The 14,014-nt window shown below is 41.5% G+C and overlaps 1 pseudogene; it reads left to right on the top strand.

The window, feature by feature from the left end:
• Positions 1-12,158: 12,158 nt before the first annotated feature.
• Positions 12,159-13,624, top strand: LOC145714224 (keratin, type II cytoskeletal 8 pseudogene; annotated as a pseudogene).
• Positions 13,625-14,014: the final 390 nt, after the last annotated feature.

The raw sequence follows: 14,014 nt of genomic DNA, 5'->3' as shown, positions 1-14,014 counted from the left end.
TCTTGGTGGTGGTAGCAGCAATACCCATGAGAGAACCCCAAGGAGGTCAGATTTAGGTGAGTCAGAGAACCATGGTCAGCAGATCATCCATCTGTGAAAGTTCTCCCGGGGCCTCTTCCTGGAACCCTGGCAATGTGTACATTGAGAAGCCATTTCTTCACCTTGTAATCCACAATCTTCCAGTCCTCCAGATCCAGGAACAGCCCCTCCCTCTAGCCTCAGCCATTTCTCCCTCACTTCCACTCCTCACCCAGGCCCTATCCTGCTGGGCTCCTCTCTCTGGCCACTAAAACAATTCCCACCTGCACTTTGAGAGGTTCACTGTCCTGTGAATAATGAACTGGGAAGAGGGGAAGTCTCCAAGGCCACTGTGAAGTTCAAGCAGCTGCCCTGAGAATTTCATGACAACTTTTGAAATAATTGGGAGATAAAGTGTCACAAGACAAAGGATGGGAGATGTTTTGGAAAAGATTAATCATACAATCTAGAGTTCTCCACATCTCTGCTTGGACATGTGAAGTGTTTCCACAGTCTCTTTATAACCACCTCCTACTGCTCCCAAACACACACGAACCCACTCTTCCAAAGAGATTACTGATCTCATCTGGGAAACAATTCAGTGTTGCCAGTCATACCCTTAAATTAGCTAAGAAAAAAAATCATGCTACATTTATAAAGGACCAAGCTTTATATAAGAAGAAATTCAGAAAATAGAAAAAATAAATAAATGCATGGGTCTGTACTGTAACCTAGGATGATTTGGGCCCTTTGGGGGAAACTATTTGGCAGCTTTGGTTATGATTTCTGTTCTACTGTTTGGCCAGGATGGGATTTTTCAAGGCATTCATGCAGCTCATTAAATATGTTATTATGTTGGCTTATGTATCTCTTTCAATTTAAGAACTCAGCCCTTAGAAAACATTTGCCTGAAATGAATCCAAGTAGTTTAAACCTCAGAAGCAAATCCATTTTGACTAATAAAATACTAATTCTCTAAATAAGCAAGACGGTTTTTCTTAAATGAGAATCTAATTGTGAAATCCTATATCCTTAAATTTAGCAAATTACTAACATAGACATTTCTAAGCCTATGCGACTTGGATCAGATTTCTCATCATCAGAAAAAGGAATAATTTCTCTATCATCAGAATTTGAAATGAGCTGCAAGAACACAGACCTCAGCTGGCAATCACCTCTCGAAGTAAACAAACCCATATGCTGGGACCTGGAAGATTTGGGTCTTCCATGACTTCCACCATCCTCCCTATGTACACCCAACACCCACCAGCCAATCACTTTCAGATCCTTAATTGGCCTCTTTGCCCTTCATTGGGGACTAGGAATAGCTCCTGTCCTTAATGAAATTTTCTTCCTCCAATTCCAGAGACAAAGCATTAGTGCACATATTTTCATGTAGAGCAGGTAGTCAGGTGTGACTGATCTACTCTCCCAGCCCTCAAGCCAGAATTGCATAAATTGACACACTCTAAAAGAGAAAATTAGCATGTAACATCTGGGTCTCTTCACTCAGAAATGCATCAATTAAGAATTAGTCTTCTGGGGGCGCCTGGGTGGCGCAGTCGGTTAAGCCTCCGACTTCAGCCAGGTCACGATCTCGCGGTCCGTGAGTTCGAGCCCCGCGTCAGGCTCTGGGCCGATGGCTCGGAGCCTGGAGCCTGTTTCCGATTCTGTGTCTCCCTCTCTCTCTGCCCCTCCCCCGTTCATGCTCTGTCTCTCTCTGTCCCAAAAATAAATAAAAAATGTTGAAAAAAAAATTTAAAAAAAAAAAAAAAAAAAAAGAATTAGTCTTCTGGCTCTAAACAAATAACTTAGAGCAGTGTATCTTAAAAAGGCAGATCCCACCATTCCCTCCTAGGGAAGATGCTTTGTCCCTTGGCATACAGTCGGCCACAAGAGCTGATCAATATTCTGGCTGCATCCTTTGAACTGTTGCAAACATTATCAGCCCAGTTCTATCTTTTTATTACAGCCACAGGACAAAGTCTTTCTTCAAACTAGTAGAGTCACCTATAGGCTGCCTTGCAATATAGTATGTAGATGGCAAAAGTCTAACAAAGGGGAGATTTGTGTAATGAAAATAAGCAGCAGAGACCAGAGACGAATTTGAAAAAATGAAAATGCCATATACACATTTCATTACCTTGAGTCTTTTGGACAATACGTATACCTTAGACTTTTCAGAATAAATTACTTTGAGCAGACCCTCAAGCCAAATTGTATTCTCAGTTGTTTGTTCTCACTTAGGTATACATTCGTTGACTAAAAACAAAATGACTACTTACTATATGCAAGGCGCTAAGTGTATTAGTTGCTGGGGACAGGTTCATGATATAGTTACAGTTTCCAACCTCGTGAAGGTCCTAGTCAATCATGGGACACAGTCAATTACATAAGAAAAAGCAATGTCTTGTGGTAAAGGTTCTGATAAAATCAAGTGCTGGAGCTTTGGCAATGCAGGCAAGGAGTAACTAGTTCATCCTACAGGAGGTACCATTTACACTGGCAGCCAGGAGAGGTGAATCCCCTGTGGTGAGTGGGAGCAGGGAGGTAGGGGTGAGAAAGAGAGACAGAAGAGTGCCATCAGGAGAAGGCAGTAGCATGGATGAAGCCTTGCAAGTGAGATACATCATGCCCTATTATTGCACCTGATCATCCCCTGATCATCAAAAGACTGAGGAGAATGCAGTGAGAGAAGTGGAGAAGCTGCAAGAGAAGAAGATGGAAAAGTAAGAAAACAGATTGTGAAGCATTTACAACTGGACCCAAAAGTCAAAGGAAAGTGAGGTTGATTGGATTGTTGCTCCCAGTTCTTCACTTCCTTCATGTTATAGAGAAAGGACTCAAAAAAAAAAAAATCACAAATGAGAGAGGAAAGATCACAACCAACAGCACGAAATTACAAACAATTATAAGAGAATTTTATGAAAAGTTATTTGCCAATAAACTGGGCAATCTGGAAGAAATGGACAAATTCCTAGAAACATATAAACTACCCACATTGAAACAGGAATAGAAAATTTTAACAGAACCATAATCAGCAAAGAAGTTGAATCAGTAATCAAAAATCTCCCAACAAACAAAAGTCCAGGACCAGATGGCTTCCCAAGGGAATTCTACTAACATTTAAAGAAGAATTGAGGGGCACCTGGGTGGCTCAGGAGGTTAAGCCTCCGACTTTGGCTCAGGTCATGATCTCTTGGTTTGTGGGTTCAAGCCCTTCATCAGGCTTTATGCTGACAGCTCAGAGCCTGGAGCCTGCTTCTGACTCCATGTCTCCCTCTCTCTGCCCCTCCCCTGCTCACACTCTGTCTCTTTCTCAAAAATAAACATTTTTAAAAAAATAAGAACTGATAACCAGGACACCTGGGTGCCTCGGTCAGTTAAGCGTCTTTTTTTTTTTTTTTTTTAAGATCGATTGACTGATTGATTGATTGAAAGGGAGTGCAAACGAGGAAGGAACAGAGAGAAAAGGAAAGAGAGAGAATTCCAAACAGACTCCACACGGTCAGTATGGAGCCCAATGTGAGGTTTGAACCCACAAACCAAACTGTGAGATCATGACCTAAGCCAAAATCAAGTGTTGGATGCTCAACTGCCTGAGCCACTCTGGCACCCCTAGCAACCAACACTTGATTTTGGTTCAGGTAATGACCTCACTGTTAGTGATATTGAGCCGCATTGGACTGTACACTGACAGGGCAGAGGCTGCTTAGGATTCTCTCTCTCTCCCTCTCTCTCTCTGCTCCTCCCCCACTCAGGCACATGCATGCACACACACGCACGCAGGCTATCTCTCTCTCAAAATACATAAACTTTTTTTAAAAAAAAGAAGAGTTAATATCTGTTCTTCTCCAACTGTACCAAAAAAAATAGAAATGGAAGGAAAACTTCCAAACCCTTTCTACGAGGCCAGCATTACTATGACTCCAAAACCAGACAAAGACCTCACTAAAAAAAGGAGAATTACAGGCCAATCTCCCTGGTGAACATGGGAGGCAGAAATTCTCAACAAGAGACTAGCAAATCCAACCCAACAATACATTAAAAGAATCATTTACCATGATCAAGTGGGACTTATTCCTGGGCTGCAAGAGTGGTTCAGTATTTACAAATCAATCAACGTGATACACCACATGAAAAAAAGAAAGGATAAGAACCATATGATCCTTTCAATAGATGCAGAAGAAGCATTTGAAAAAGTACAGCATCCATTCTTGATAAAAACCGTCAACAAAGTAGGGATAAAGGCCATATACAAAAGACCCACAGCTAGCATCATCCTCAATGGGGAAAAACTGAGAGCTTTTCCTCTACAGTCAGGAAGAAGACAGGGATGACCACTCTCAGTGTTGTTATTTAATATAGAACTGGAAGTCTTAGCTTCAGCAATCAGACGACAAAAAGAAATAAAAGGCATTCAAACCAGCAAGGAAGAAATAAAACTTTCAGTATTCAAAGATGACATGATAGTCTATATAGAAAACCCAAAAGACTCACCAAAAAAAATGCTAGAACTGGATACACAAATTCAACAAAGTCACAGGATACAAAATCAATGTACAGAAATCTCTTGCATTTCTATACACCAATAATGAAGCAGCAGAAAGAGAAATCAAGGAATTGATCCCATTTACAATTGCACCAAAAAACATAGGATCCCTAGGAATAAACCTAACCAAAGAGGCAGAAGATCTGTGCTCTGAAAACTCTAGAACACGTAAGAAAGAAATTAAGGAGGGCACAAAGAAATGGAAATACATTCCATTCTCATGGATTGGAAGAACAAACATTGTTAAAATGTCTATACTAGCCAAAGCAATCTACACGTACAATGCAATCCCTATCAAAATACCACCAGCATTTTTCACAGAGCTAGAACAAACAATCCTAAAGTTGGTATGGAACCACAAAAGACCCCAAATAGCCAAAGAAATCCTGAAAAAGAAAAGCAAAGCTGGAGGCATCACAATTCCAGACTTCAAGCTATATTATAAAGCTATAGTCATCAAGACAGTATGGTCCTGGCACAAAAACAGACACATAGATCAATGGAACAGAACAGAAAACCCAGAAATGACCCACAACTATATGGCCAACTCATCTTTGACAAAGCAGAAAAGAATATCCAATGGAAAAAAAAAAGTCACTTCAACAAATGGTGTTGGGAAAACTGGATGGCAACATGCAGAAGAATGAAACTGGATCACTTTCTTACACCATACACAAAAATAAATTCAAAATGGATGAAATACCTACATGTGAGACAGGAAACCATCAAAATCCTAGAGAAGAAGGAACGTAGGCAGCAACTTCTTACTAGACACATCACTGGAAACAATCACTCTTTATCCTTTCATTAGTTGATGGACATTTGGGCTCTTTCCATAGGTTGGCTATTGTTGACAATGCTGCTATGAACACTGAGGTGCATGTACCCCTTTAAATCTGTATTTTTGTATCCTTTGGGTAAATACCTCCTAGTGCAATTGCTGGATCATAGGATAGTTCCATTTTTAACTTTTTGAGGAATCTCCATACTGTTTTCTACAGTGGTTGCACCAGTTTGCATTCCCACCAACAGTACAAGAGGGTTCCAATTTCTCCGCATCCTCACCAACACCTGTTGTTTCTTATGTTGTTAATTTTAGCCATTCTGACAGGTGTGAGGTGGTATCTCATCATGGTTTTGACTTGTATTTCCCTGATGATGAGTGATGTTGAGTATCTTTTCAAGTGTCTATTGGCCATCTGGATGTCATCTTTGGAAAAATGTCTGTTCAGGTCCTCCATTTTTAATCACATTGTTTGGTTGTGTGGTTTTGGTTTGTTTGTTTGTTTGTTTCTGGTTTGAGTTATATAAATTCTTTATATATTTTGGATATTAAACCCTTATCAGATATATCATTTGGAAATATCTCCTCCCATTCAGTACGTTGCTTTTTTGTTTTGTTGATGGTTTCCTTTACTGTGCAAAAGCTTTTTAATGCTTTTTATTTTGATGTAGTCCCAGTAATTTATTTTTGCTTTTATTTCTCTTACCTTAGGAGACATATCTAGAAAAATGTTGCTATGGCCGATGTCAAAGAAATTACTACCTGTGTTTTCTTTTCTTTTTTTTTTTTTTTTTTTAAAGATTTTAAAAAGGGTCACCTCAATGGCTTGGTCAGTTGGGTGTCCTGCTCTTGATTTCAGCTCAGGTCCTGATCTCACAGTTCGTGGGTTTGAGCCCTGTGTTAGGCTCTGTGCTGACAGTGTGGAGCCTGCTTGGAATTCTCTCTCTCCCTCTCTCTCTGCCCCTCCCTCTGCTCACATGCACGCACTCTCTCTCAAAATAAATAAAACATATTTTTAAATATTTAAAGATTTAAAAAATGTAAGTAATCTCTGCACTCACCATGGGGCTCAAACTCACGACCCCAAGATCAAGAGTCATATGCTTTACTAACTTAGCCAGACAGGTGTCCCCTTCCTGTGTTTTCTTCTAGGATTTATATGGTTTCAGGTCTCACATTTAGGTCTTAATTTTGAGCTTATTTTTGTGTGTGGTTTTAATAAGTGGTCTAGTTTCATTCTTTTACATGTAGCCACCCAGTTTTCCCAGCACCCTTTAGTGAAGAGACTATCTTTTCCCCACAATGAAATCAGGTTTTATTAGCCTGACATAATTTCAGCATTTGAGGTATCAGGCATTTTGGATATTTGTTGACACTTCTCTCCCTAGGACAGTGCACAGAAAGGCACTACCCATGTTTACCTAGCGCACCCTGCTTTTTTCTATGGCTCCATTACTGACCAGTTCTTGTTTTTGATTGACACTTGGGTTTCCAAAAAGCTTTTCAAGACAATTCCCTACCTGAAAGCCATGTAGCTCTCCCACGTGGAATGTTTAAATCCAAAAAGGTTAAATAGGCCAATGCAGTTTTTAAAAACAATCTGCAAGTGAAGTATTAATGCTAAATAAATTAAAATTTGGATGGCTCTTCTTATAAAGCCAATTGTAGTACTACAGTGCTGACACACTGATTTTCATTTGGGGTTTTACCTCCATGACAAAGCATTAGGGAAAATGTCACAGCTGTCTGTTTGAACAATCTTTAGTCTTCCAAATGAACCACAAATTAATAAATAATTCTGTTAGTGATGTATTCACCCTTACATCTCCTCCAACTTACCCCTAATTGACTAAGCAGTTGCAAGATAAAATTGCATGGTACTGAATAAAATGTAAGCATAAGCATGTAAATAATATCACCATAGATCACCATTCTTGTCAAACTTAGCCTGTCTACATTTACCCATGCATTTACTGCTCTACAGTTTACTGGAACAGACTAGCAGCTTTCAATAGGCAGTTGCTTTAGAATCACCTGATAGGGCGGGAATGGCAATATCTTGCAACTTTCTACATTCTAACTGGAACGGGAAGTCCTTTCATATTTACTAAAAACCCTTGATTGGCTTATTAGTATTTCTGCTACAATTGGTACATGATTTCCAGCATAAATTGTTGCTTCTCTTTTGAGGTATCTGTACTCCTTAGATGTCTGGTTATTTTGGCCTATGAACTGATATTCCCATGGAGGTACTGGCTGCTTGACCTCATATCTACAGGTAATGGCTGAAGGCCAGCCCCTAATCTGGGTCAACTCCAGAGTGCAAGGGAAGCAGCAAGAGGGAGTACTCCCTATATGCAAGTTCTTACACAAGGTTCTAACTATATTATATGCTAGGGATAGGGTGGCAAAAGAGTCACCTGTTCACTCTCACCCTATTGAGCAAATTCTCAGACTAGGGGTACACCTTTGAACCCTTAGAGTAGTGGCACTTGGAGAAGGCAGTCACTATGCAGGGAGCAGGGTGATTGCCTAAGGTTAGACAGTCCATCTTGTCTCAGCCATTCAGCACCCCAGGAACACCTGGTCTCTGCTTAACTTACTTCCACAGTCCCCTACAATCATGGTTTTGTCTCACTTGATTGTGCCCCTCATGAGAAGTCCTGCATTTGCTATTTCCAAGAGCCCTGAAAATGTTCCAGTCTGCAACTATTTCTTAAACTAATTTCCTAGTTTGGGGCTGTCAGACCATAGAATATAAATTCAGACTGAAAACTACCCTGAGGAAAGTCGATGATTATTTATTCCCATGGATATATTTGTAAGTACATATGTGTGTGCGTGGGGGGTGGGGTATGTGTATTCTCCACCCCCACCCCCACTCAAAGCTCAGACAAGGGTAGACAAGCTTCTTTGTTTTCTACCTCAGCTGACGGATGGCTTTGCTTTCTACTCCACTGTGGCCCTCTCAAGAGTCCCAAGTTTATACAAGGTTCTTAGTTCTAGTTCCCCATTTTGTCTGGTCCCAGACCCTTTTCTCTGGACCTGAAAAGTTGTTAAAACCAACTTGGTTGCAAAGGTAGGAGTTCTGTCTTCCTCTTCTGGGGGAAACAGTGTCAGCAGCTGCTTACCATATGAAACTATAGGTCTAGCTCTGATTTTGGCCTTGAAGTATTTTCCTTACTATGCATTTAAAATGATACTTGCCTTCTACAGGTGCTTGGGTGGCTCAGTTGGTTAAGTGTCTGACTCTTGGTTTTGGCTCAGGTCATGATCTCACAGTTCATGAGATCGACCCCCCATGTCAGGCTCCACATTGCACTTAGTATTCTCTCTCCCCCTATCTGCCCCTCCCCTGCTTTTGCTCTCTCTCTCAAAATAAATAAATAAACATTAAAAAATAAAAATGGTTAAAAAATGATACTTGCCTTCTAAAAAATAATAGACTTTAAGAAGGGGAGGCACGGGGCACCTGGGTGATTCAGTCAGTTAAGCATCCAGCTTTGGCTAAGGTCATGATCTCACGGTTCATGAGTTCAAGCCCCACGTCAGGCTCTGTGCTGACAGTGCAAAGCCTGCTTGGGATTCTCTCTCCCACTCTCTCTGCTCTTTCCCCATTTGCTCTCTCACTCTCTCTCTCTCTCTCTCTCTCTCAAAGTAAATAAACTTTAAAAAATAAAATAAAATTAAAATAAAATAAAATAAAATAAAATAAAATAAAATAAAAATAAAGGGGAGGGGCTGGCTGGCTTAGTCAGAAGAGCATGTGATTCTTGATCTCAGAGTTATGAGTTTGAGCCCCACGTTGGGTGTAGTAGAGATTACTGAAAAAATAAACTTTTTAAAAATGTTTATTTATTTATTTTGAGAGAGAGAGAAAGAGAGGGAGAAAGAGAATCCCAAGCAGGTTCTGCGCTGTCAGTGCAGAGCCTGATGCAGGGCTCAATCTCATGAATTGTGAGATCATGACCTGAGCAGAAATCAAGAGTTGGACACTTAACCGACTGAGCCACCCAGGTGCCCCCCAAAAATAAATAAACTTTTAAAAAAAGATACTTGCCTTATTTTATCCAGCACTTCTAGGTGTTCTATAGAAGAAGGGCTTTCAGATTATCCAAACTGCCACATGACACAAAAGGGAGGTCCTGTGGGAGGCTAAAAAACATATAAACACAAACATGTCCATGCTTCAGCCTCAGAGAGTCCCAGCCTTGCATCCAGCCAGGGCCCAGGACCAGGAGTATTCTGTTTTTTGTTTAGTCTTAAATTTTTTTTAATGTTTATTTATTTTTGAAAGAGAGAGAGACAGAGACAGAGCATGAGTGGGGGAGGGGCAGAAACAGAGACTGAATCTGAAACAGGCTCCAGGCTCTGAGCTGTCAGCACAGAGCCCAATGCAGGGCTCAAACTCGGGAATGGTGAGATCATGACCTGGGCCGAAGTCGTACACTAACTGACTGAGCCACCCAGGCAGCCCAGGACCAGGGGTATTTTGAAGATGCACCATCCTCCAAGTGATTCTGATAGGTGTCTCCCCTTAAAAACCACTGGAACAGAAAATAATAAGCCTGTATCATTATAGCATGTAAGGAGACTGTTAACATTTTGCTGGAAAATAATCTCTGCCTATTTTTCAAAGGAAATGAAACCTTTATTGCATCTACAAAGATAAAATGCTTTTGCTACAGATGACTGCCTTTTGATGGTTAGTTCATTTTATAACTAATGGGATGCAGAAGAGTTTGCTGGAATTATGTATTATTATAGTGGACAATTCCATTTTCCGAAGGGATAATAAAAAATAGATGCTTGCATAATGTTTCCTGCATGAAAACTTTGCTTGGCCAAAATTTTGCTGAGTTCTGAAAACATTTAAAAATTTTTGCATCATTTGCTTTGGCCTGTCCATATGCTAAAAACCAGTATCAGAGATTTTGACCTTTGGCAGTTTTGTAGTTGAATAGATAATAATTCAGCAATTTTTAATTGTGTCACTGATAAGATAACTGAATAATGAAAAATTTTCAGTGCCAAGTACAACTGTCTAGTTTGCAGTTCTCACCAAAACCCATTAAATCCAAATGGATAAAATTTCCATTGTGAATACTGTACATATTATACAAGATTTGTCCAGAACGTACAAGCTAAATTTTTAAAGTCACCTATCAGAATTATAATTACTATTGACACAACATTTGCTTTGTGTAAAGGCGATAAAAATAGAAAGTTTTAAAATTAGCTTTCTGCAAATTTCTCAGTTATCAAAAAAATATTAGAAAATAAATGGAGGGGCACCTGGTTGGCTCAGTTGGTAGAGCATATGGCTCTTGATCTTAGGGTTGTGAGTTTGAGCTCCACCTTAGGTGTAGAGATTACTTTAAAAAAAATAAAATCTTGGGCTGCCTGGGTGGCTTAGTTGGTTAAGCGTCCAACTTTGGATCAGGTTATGATCTCAAAGTTCGTGGGTTTGAGCCCCACATCAGCTCTGTGCTGACAGCTCAGAGCCTGGAGCCTGCTTCAGATTCTGTGTCTCCCTCTCTCTCTGCCCCTGCCCCACTCATGCTCTGTGTCCCTCCTGCCCTTCCTCCCTCCCTCTCTCCCTCTCTCAAAAATAAACATTAAAAAATCAATAAATTAATAAAATCTTTTTTTAATTTTATTTTTTATTTTTTTTAATTTATATCCAAATTAGTTATCATATAGTGAAACAATGATTTCAGGAGTAGATCCCTTAATGCCCCTTACCCATTTATCCCATCCCCCCTCCCACAACCCCTCCAGTAACCCTCAGTTTGTTCTCCATATTTATGAGTCTCTTCTGTTTTGTCCCCCTCCATGTTTTTATATTATTTTTGTTTCCCTTCCCTTATGTTCATCTGTTTTGTCTCTTAAAGTCCTCATATGAGTGAAGTCATATGATTTTTGTCTTCCTCTAACTGACTAATTTCACTTAGCATAATACCCTCCAGTTCCATCCACGTAGTTGCAAATGACAAGATTTCATTCTTTTTGATTGCTGTGTAATACTCCAGTGTGTGTGTGTGTGTGTGTGTGTGTGTATCACATGTTCTTTATCCATTCATCCATCGATGGACATTTGGGCTTTTTCCATACTTTGGCTATTGTGGATAGTGCTGCTCTAAACATGGGGGTGCATGTGTCCCTTCGAAACAGCACACCTGTATCCCATGGATAAATGCCTAGTAGTGCAATTGCTGTGTCATAGGGTAGTTCTATTTTTAGTTTTTTGAGGAACCTCCATACTGTTTTCCAGAGTGGCTGCACCAGCTTACATTCCCATAAAATCTTTTTTGAAAACGAAAAAAAGAATTTTCTTCTCAGTTATTTTGACAACCCTCATTATAATATCTAAGTGTCTCCTTGCCCAACTTGAAGCAATCAAAAGTCCATATTCTGTATACCATGATAGTTTTTTTTTAAAGATTTTATTTTTAAGTAATCTCTATACCCAACGTGGGGCTCAAACTCACACCACCAAAATCAAGAGTCACGCACTCTACTGACTGAGCCAGGCAGGTACCTCCTGATAAGTTTTATATGAGGTATCTCATTTATTTCTTGCAAAAAACCCCTGCTCATACTATCCACATTTTATAAATGAGAAATGAAGTAATGTGTAAGATTGCACAATTGATAGGTGGTAGAGTATTGATTTGAACCTAGAGCTTGTATGTTTAAGAAAACTGCACTGTCTCTCAAAGTAAAAAAACTAAAAAGCATCCACATAGAAGCAGCATCTTGTGTCCTTCTCGAACCTCTGTCACGTACAGCCTAATTGCCTCCAGTCCAGCCTCCACCATGTCCATCAGAATGACCCAGACCTCTGACAAGGTGTCCACCTCCAGCCCCCGGGGCCGTCAGCAGCCACTCATACACATGAGTGCACCTGGCGCCTGCATCAACTCTTCAGCCTTCTCCTGTATGAGCAGCAATAGCAGCTTCTGGGGTGGCCTGGGCGCCAGCATGTGTATGGTCGGGGGTACAGCAGGGCCAGGGTTATGGGGCACATCATGCCTGTCTCCGTGAACCAGAGCCTACTGAGCCTCCTTAAGCTGGAGGTAGACCCTGACATCCAGGCTGTGAGCACCCAGGAGAAGGAGCAGAACAAGACCCTCAACAACAAGTTTGCCTCCTTCATCGGCAAGGTGAGGCACTTGGAGCAGAGCAAAATTCCGGAGACCAAGTGGAGCCTCCTGCAGCAGCAGAAAACAGCTCGGAGCAACACGGACAACATGTTCAAGAGCGACATCAACAACCCTGGGCGGCAACTGGACACATTGGGCCCGGAGAAGCTGAAGCCAGAGGTAAAGCTTGGCAACATGCAGGGACTGGTGGAGGACTTCAAGAATAAGTACAAGGAGATCAAAGAGTGTGCAGACATGGAGAATGAATTTGTCCTAATCAAGAAGGATGCAGACAAAGCTTACACGAACAAGGTAGACCTGGAGTCTCACCTGGAAGGGCTCACCAACAAGATTACTTTCTTAAGGCAGCTGTATGAAGAGGAGATTCATGAGCTACAGTTTCAGATCTCAGACAAGTCCATGGTCCTGTCCACAGACAATAGCTGTTCCCTGAAACTGGAAAGCATTATCGCCACGGTCAAGGTTCAATATGAGGACATCGCCAACCACAGACCAGCTGAGGCCTAGACCACATATCAGATCAAGTATGAGGAGCTGCAGATATTGGCTGAGAAGCACAGGGATGACTGCCATCATACAAAGACGGAGATTTCCAAGATGAGCCAGAATATCAGTCAACTCCAGGCTGAGATTGGGGGCCTCAAAGGCCAGAGGGCTTCCCTGGAGGCCTCCATTGCTGATGCAGAGCAGCATGGGGAGCTGGTGATTAAGGACACTAATGCCAAGCTGGCCAAGCTGGAGGCTCCCCTGCAGCAAGGCAAGCAGGATATGGTGTGGCAGCTGTGGGAGTACCACAAGCCCATGAATGTTAAGCGGGACCTGGAGATCGGGATCGCCACCTATACTGCAAGCTGCTGGAGGGCAAGGAGAGCCAGCTGGAGTGTGGGATGCAGAACATAACTACTCAGGTGGGCTGAGCTCAGCCTATGGGGGCCTTAGAAGCCCTGGCCTCAACTACAGCCTGGGCTCTTTCCAGTCCAGCTTCAGATGTGGAAGGGCTCCAGTTTCCTCATCCAAGTCAGCTCCTCCAAGGCCGTGGTTGTGAAGATCAAGACCCATGATAGGAAGCTGATGTACAAATCATCTGATGTCCTGTCCAAATGAACAGTCACTGTAGTCCCTCCCACCCACCCACCCCACTCCTGAGGCTGCCATAGAGCCTTTGGGGTAAGAAGCTGTGCATGGGGAGCATCAGGAATAGGAGACCCACTAAGGCTCACCCTGGGCCTCAGCCTACCCTTGGGGTAGTCTGCTGCCCTGGGTACTCCCTCTTGCCCATGCCCCCAGCTAAAATCCAATCCCAAATAAAGCCTCAGATGGCTCTTCCAACCCCCCTAAATTTTTTTAAATAAATGAATACATAAAATAAAAACCTAAAAAGCAAAAACACACAAATGGGAAACAAACTTAAAGAACAACCTAGGATCACAATGTTTAACATCAAGTTTCATTGGCTTGACCCTTGCAAATATATGCTAAATCCAACAACCTCTC

Source organism: Panthera onca, chromosome X (genome assembly GCF_046562875.1).
Source record: "Panthera onca isolate mPanOnc1 chromosome X, mPanOnc1 haplotype 2, whole genome shotgun sequence".
Taxonomy (NCBI): domain Eukaryota; kingdom Metazoa; phylum Chordata; class Mammalia; order Carnivora; family Felidae; genus Panthera; species Panthera onca.
This window is presented reverse-complemented; position numbering and strand designations above follow the sequence as displayed.